Source organism: Rutidosis leptorrhynchoides, chromosome 6, assembly GCF_046630445.1.
Source record: "Rutidosis leptorrhynchoides isolate AG116_Rl617_1_P2 chromosome 6, CSIRO_AGI_Rlap_v1, whole genome shotgun sequence".
Classification (NCBI taxonomy): domain Eukaryota; kingdom Viridiplantae; phylum Streptophyta; class Magnoliopsida; order Asterales; family Asteraceae; genus Rutidosis; species Rutidosis leptorrhynchoides.
This window is the reverse complement of record NC_092338.1, coordinates 297,884,187-297,891,666: the sequence shown is the minus strand read 5'-3', so window position 1 is coordinate 297,891,666 and position 7,480 is coordinate 297,884,187.

Here is a 7,480-nt window from a genome sequence, read left to right as displayed (position 1 = left end):
CGGACACAACATTGTCCTTGTTAGGAGAAACAATGAGGATCGCCATAATTAAACTTTTTTGATCTAACGCATGGCCCGGTTTCGACCACATGATCCAATCACCGCTCTTACTGACACCCGTTTTGGTACAGGTGACCTACGATTAAATTCTGAAGAATTCGTAGGATTTCACGTTCAATGGTAATGAACGTGTTTGGAAGTTCAAGCCTTCCTCTTCCCAAAGTACCTTTATATCGTGATATGATATCGGTATGAAATGGTATAGTTTAGGAAGTCTGCTATACCAAGTAGAACATAAAGTCGGAAGACTTTACTTCCTTAAAAGGATGGAAACGATACATCCTAAGGTATTGGAAAGTGTCACCCACAGTTCCCCTTGGTTTTAGAGAAACGACAAGGAGAAAGTGTAATTTTCGAGCCAACTAGACCCGGCTTCGGTCTAGGGCGGAAAGAACACAAGAAACGACATTTTGTACCCGTCAATTCGTAGGTAACCACTTGCCAATTTTCATAGCAAAAGGGTTTTGGCTTCTTTGAAATCACGAATTAAACCATAAAAATTTTAAAATTTCTCAAAAATGGCTTAAACATGATGTTTCACTCTTTTTAAATTTCAAAATAACCGAAACCAAATTTAATAACCATGATAATTCATACATCCACCCCACACTTGAGTTAAGTAATGTCCTCATTACGTTTAAATGAAAAATGAGTATGAATTTGAGAGGACATTAGTATAAGACGAGTTATAATTCTCGAAAATAAAATGAAATGAAATATACAAAACTTTATATGATCATGTGTAGGTGTCTTTGTAGTGCTCAACTATCAAAATACAGAACAATATGGCAGAATCTTTTCTCTTTACTACCATGCAATAAACCAAATGCCCAAATGTACATGCACATGAAACAAAACAATACAAAAAGAAAAGAAAATATTTTTGTGTTTTTAAGGGTTTTTTCAAATTTTTAGGATTTTTAAGGTGTTCGAAACATCGTTTACAAACTCTACAACAATTCAAAATCCTGAAACTAGCCAGCTCTGGGATCGTAGGTTCCATCATCCGACAATTTCCAGGAACCTACTCCAATATCATCCACATATGCCTTTGACATGAGCCATTCATCGGATTCTTTAGTAACCTGCACAAATTCAACAAGTTTCGCCTTTTCGATATGCGATAATTTCAATACAAGCGGTTACATAATTTATAGTCACCCTTACTTCTAGCCTCATGAACTCGTTTGTACAATTTTCTCATACTATGGTCAACAACAAGTTCATCTACAAACTTCTCAACTAAAGGGTCAATGTAGTGTGGGTTATCAATTGGTTGAGGTTCAACCACCCCACACTTAGATGTTTCACCCTTGTCTTTTTCAACCAGGGTATCTAAAGGATCACAATTAGTTTTAACAGTTACAACAGTTCCTAAATACCCCATAACCTTAGTGAGTAGGTTTCTACGTTTCTTTCTCATGAAGGTGACCGATTTATCACCTTCTCTCAACGTAAGCTTACTCGCTTCCTCATCAACTAACATAGGGGCGGTAAAGAGAAAAGGTCTCCCGAAAATGAGAGGTACATCAGTGTCCTCCTCCACATCCATAACCACAAAATCTGCCAAGAAATTCATGTCACCAATTCGGACATGCACATCTTCCGCCATACCAACCGGGCATTTCTTGGCTTGGTCATATAAACTTATACTAATGGTAGTGGGTGCTAAGTCAGGAAAACCTGATCATTTATACAAAGCTAACGGCATAACATTTAAAGTTGCCCCCGAATCTGCCAACCCATTATACATAACAGAGTCTCTAAGTAAACAAGAAATTATAAATTCAACCGGATCACCCAACTTGGGTGGAAACACCGGATGTTCAACTTTCATTGGAACTGCCCGCGTAGCCTTAAGTTCTTGCTTTGTCTTGAAATTTGCTTCATGCTACGCTCTTCTCTTTTCCTTCCTAGCCTCTTTTCGCATTTCTTTTTGGATCTTGGAAGTACCTGAAAAAGAGCTATCAAAATAAACATTATTAAGGTTAGAAGGTCTCTCCACCACCTCGTATTTAACCCCCTTTCTCGGGGAGGGAATCTGTGGTCTATACGGTTTAACCACCGGCTTCTCATTCTTAGAAACTGGGTGAACATCTTCAACCTCTTTTACTTTCAAGGAACTATTCTCATCACCGGGTTTCTTTTCCAAAGAAGACACAATAACATGCAAATTTTCACCTCTCGAGTTTATCTTTGCATCTCTAGGTAACTCACCCTGTTTCTTGTCATTCATATTACTCGCAAGACTAACGATTTGCCTTTCTAAATTCTGTATAGCAGCATGTTGGTTTTGAAACAATTGCTCGTTTTTCTCATTAGTCTGATTAACACTTGTAACAAGCAGTGTTTGAGATGCTACTAATGTTTCCAGCATAGATTCCAAACTTGACTTCTTTTCTTCCACATCAGGCTTTTTATAATATCCCGGGGCGCGTTGTTGAAAACCACCACTAGAACCCTCAAAATTAGAATTCTAACCTCTACCTTGCGAATTATATGGATTGTTGAAATTTCTATTAAATTGTGCTCTTCCTTAAAACTGGTTGTTATTTTGTTGAGTCACATAAGCCACTTGCTCCTTTTGAGCCATAGTCAATCCAACATCACAATCCTTACCCAGGTGCGGACCTCCACAATACTCACATCCTACCTTAATAGCATGTATCTCCTTATCCATCTTCTCTAGATGCCTACCAAATTTATCTAACTTAGTATTTATAGACCCATAATCATCATACGCACCAGTGGTTTCGGTACTCTTAACTGAAGCTGAACGGGATGACTCATGATCTTGCTGCCATTCGTGAGTGTAGACAGCTTGCTTTTCAATAATTTCTAACGCCTCTTCTTCTGTCTTATCCATTAAAGTACCTCCCGCTGCTTAATCAATACTCTGACGAGTTGGTATGTCACAACCCTTATAGAAAATCTGGACCTTTTGCAAATCATTCAACCCGTGTTGCGGACACGAGCGTAACATATTAGAATAACGGTCCCAAGCATCAAATAATGTCTCACTGCTCTTTTGTCTGAATTGTGAAATTTCTGTTTGAAGTCTAGCAGCTCGAGACGCAGGGAAAAACTTTGATAAAAACTTATCTACCAACCTATCCCAAGAGGTAAAAGTACCCTCGGGTTGGTTATCTAACCACCTCTTAGCTTCTCCCTTAAGAGTCTAGGGAAAAAGCCTTGTCTTGATCAAAGTATCATTAACCTGATTTAGCTTGAATAAGTTGCAAACATCATTGAAAACATGAAGATGCTCGTTAGCATCCACACTATCCTTGCCATGAAATTGGCAATCAGTAGCTATCAAACTCAGAATTGGACCCGTGATTTAGAAAGGCTGAGTAATGTCTGGTTGAGTAATCGAATTCCCTTGGCCAGCTCGGGTGTCCTTCAACTTCTCTGCATAGTCTGAGGATGAGGTTGTTCGTCATCCATCTCTTCAGTCTCGAAAATATCTAATGAAACGTAAGTGTCTTCCTCTTCGTTAATTTCAAGTGGTGTATTGGGCACCACAGTCTCAGAACTACTACCCAATGGAATTATATTCTCACTCGAAGAAACTGACAAATCCACTGCAGACTGTTGCTCTTGACCTAACGCTCTAAATAACTCTCTTTTGGGTTCGTCAAATGGTCGAAGAATCGGAGAATCTGAAGAACGCGTATGTGTCATGCACTACCTGTTATCTGCAAAACACAAATGATAAAACGATTAAACGCACCGACTCAAGAAATATCTAAAATCTATAAAGTTGAAACAACCCGTCCAAATTACTATAAACGCAGTACGTTATTCATTGGTCCCATAGCGAGGTATTTGACCTCTATATGATACGTTTTAGAAAAATATTGCATTCGTTTCATAAAAAGCACAACATTATTATACATAATGCATGTTTTTAAACAAGTGGGCGATTATTTAAGAAATAATCCCCATGATACATCGGTTTCCAAATACTACACACGTGACATAACAGTCGAATATAATACATGACAAAGGTTTTATTGAATGCAACACTTTATTTAAACAAAAGCATGAGACTCCATGCACAACTTGCTCAGATAATGCAACAACGGAAGACTTTCTTAAGGACCTGATAATAAACATTCTTAAATAGTCAACACAAAGGTTGGTGAGATATATAGGTTTAAAGTTAGCATCGATATAAATATAGACCACAAGATTTCATAGTTACAAACATTTCAATAAAGATATTCTATAAGTTGTTGAACGCTTCGGTAACCATACTTAACCATAAATGTAGCATATTCCCTTTATTATGAAATCTCCCTACACTGTACCAAGTGTAGTAAAAATGAAGTACTATGCAACCATTTACGATACTAGATCGACTAGCCCGGTTGGGGTTGTCAAACCCGATAGATCTATCAATAGGATTCGCGTATACATGTTCTTACAACATGTAATTATTAGTTACCAAGCTATTAGGGAAGATATACAAAGTGGTACAACTCAACGTAGAATATATTTTAAGTACTTGTGTCTATGGTGTAAAACATAAAATGCATGTATTCTCATCCCAAAATATTTGTAGAGTTTAAAAATGAGACTATATACTCACGGTAGTAAAAGTATATTAATAATAAGTTTTCAACTTATTAAAAATATGACTGTCGTCCTTGGTTTCATGAACCTGTAACAAATATATATGTATATCAAAATGTAATACAACTATTATTCATATCATATCTTCAATCACATGTGATTGTTTAAGTTCATATTTTCAATCACGTGTGATTGTTTAAGTTTATATTTTCAATCACGTGTGATTGTTTAAGTTGTTAAGTTAGTAGTCTAACGTTAGTAGTCCACAATTAGTAATCCATAGTTAGTAGTCCACAGTTAGTAGTCCACAATTAGTAGTACATAGTATACACGTGTTGTATAAGACTCAATCATGACCAACAATACCGCTATTGTAGTTACATGTATTGTGTATGTGGTGTCTTTTGATTTATTCGACGTATTATGTAACCATGACATATTAGAATACATGTATAATACAAGAAAAGTTAGCTAGGATATGGTTAGTATAGATTTTAATGAATTAATCCCGTAATCAAATTATCCATTTCTAACCAATATTGTTTTACCCATAATTTCTTCGTTATAAATCCGTTTTGAGTGAATCAAATTGCTATGATTTCATAATGAACTGTAATTTGTGAAAATAAATTGAAAAAGTGGTGGTTTATAGTCAGAGATATAAGTTATAATCCATATTTGAAAGAGGTAGTCATTTCCGTCGAAAGAACGACATCTTGATGACCATTTTGAAAAACATACTTCAATTTTGAGTTTAACCATGATTTTTGGATATAGTATCATGTTCATATGAAATATCATTTTCCCAGAAGAACAACTTTTAAATCAAAGATTATTATAGTTTTTAATTATCCAACCCAAAACAGCCCCCGATTTTACTACGACGGCATATGTCCGATTTCACGGTGTTCTTCGTGTTTCCAAGTTTTAACTCATTAAGTTAGTATATCATATAGATATAAAACATGTGTTAAGTTATTTTTATAAGTTAAGTTAGAAGGATTAACTTTGTTTGCGAATAAGTTTAGAATTAACTAAACTATGTTCTAGTTTATAAACTCTTATATAGATAGCTATAGACATATGAATTGAACAAGAGTTGAAGTAGAGTTTTTTTACCTCAAGTTTAGAATGTAAAGTTTCTGGAGAGAAGTAGTAGAACAAAACTTGAGAGAGTTCTTGCAAGTGTGTGTGAAAATTGGAAGTAAAATTTGGAAAATGAATGTGTAAAAATGAGTTAGAAATGGTGCTTATTTATAGGCTTGAAAATTTGGTTTTTAGTGAAAATATCTAAGATAAGTTAAAATATATTAAGTCATGGATGACATATTAAACTGATTAGGTCATGGATGACATATTACACAAATAATTGCAGATTTCTATTGGTATATACCAATAGTAAATACTTCTAAAAGTTGTGTATAATACGGGTAAAAATACCGTATGAACGCGAGTAGAATTCTTGAGGAAATTGAACGAAAATACGAGTATAGCTATCCTTTATATGTATTGGTATATTATAAAGTGTATTTAATACTTCTAAGGATGTATTTACACTCGTAATACTTTATATGTAAATACATTTTAACATAAGTTAATTACGTCGTTTAAATAGTAACATATATATTGTTCAAAAACTCTTTAAATTAGTAGTATGAAAATATATATATATATATATATATATATATATATATATATATATATATATATATATATATATATACACACACACACACACATATATAATTAATACAAGTTATGACGTTCGTGAATCGTAAGAATAAAAGGGTGGTCAACTGCTTATGTAAAATTCTCTCCGGAGGTTCAAGACTTATTAAAATTCATTGCTTATCAAGTCAAAATTATTAAATCATGTATATAGTATAATCAAGTAGTCAGAAAAATCCGGGTCATCACAGTACCTACCCGTTAAAGAAATTTCGTCCCGAAATTTGAAGTAGTACCTATTCAATAGGCGGTGTTTGTAAACAGATGTGGATACTTCTGTTTCATCTGGTCCTCTATTTCTCAAGTGAACTCGGGACCTCTTGGAGCATTCCAACGAACCCTAACTATAGGTATGTTGCTTTGCTTGAGCTGTTTGACTTCACGGTCCATGATTTCGACAGGTTCTTCTATAAAATGCAGTTTCTCGTCGATTTGGATTTCTTCAAGAGGAACAGTGAGGTCTTCTTTTGCAAGGAATTTCCTTAGGTTCGAGACGTGAAAGGTATTGTGTACTCCAGCAAGTTGTTGTGGTAGCTTAAGTCGATAAGCCACCGGTCCAATACGTTCAATGATCTTGAATGGTCCTACGTATCTTGGGTTCAATTTACCCCTCTTACCAAAGCGTATCACACCTTTCCAAGGTGAAACCTTTAACATAACCATGTCATCAACCTGAAATTCTAACGGCTTCCTTCGAACATCAGCATAGCCCTTTTGACGACTTTGGGCGGTCTTCAATCTCTCCTTGATTTGCACAATCTTTTCAGTAGTCTCCTTTATGATCTCGGGACCAGTCAGTTTCCTGTCACCTACTTCGTTCCAACAGATAGGGGATCTACAATTTTCCATAAAGTGCTTCGGATGGTGCAGCATTAATACTCGTATGATAACTGTTATTATATGAGAATTCTGCCAATGGTAAATATTTATCCCATCCGTTTCCGAAATTGATCACACATGCTATAAGCATGTCTTCAAGATTCTGAATGGTCCTTTCACTTTGCCCATCGGTCTGAGGATGATATGCAGTGCTCATATCCAGACGAGTCCCTAGAGCTTCATGTAGTGATTGCCAAAACCTTGACGTAAACCTACTGTCACGATCAGATATAAT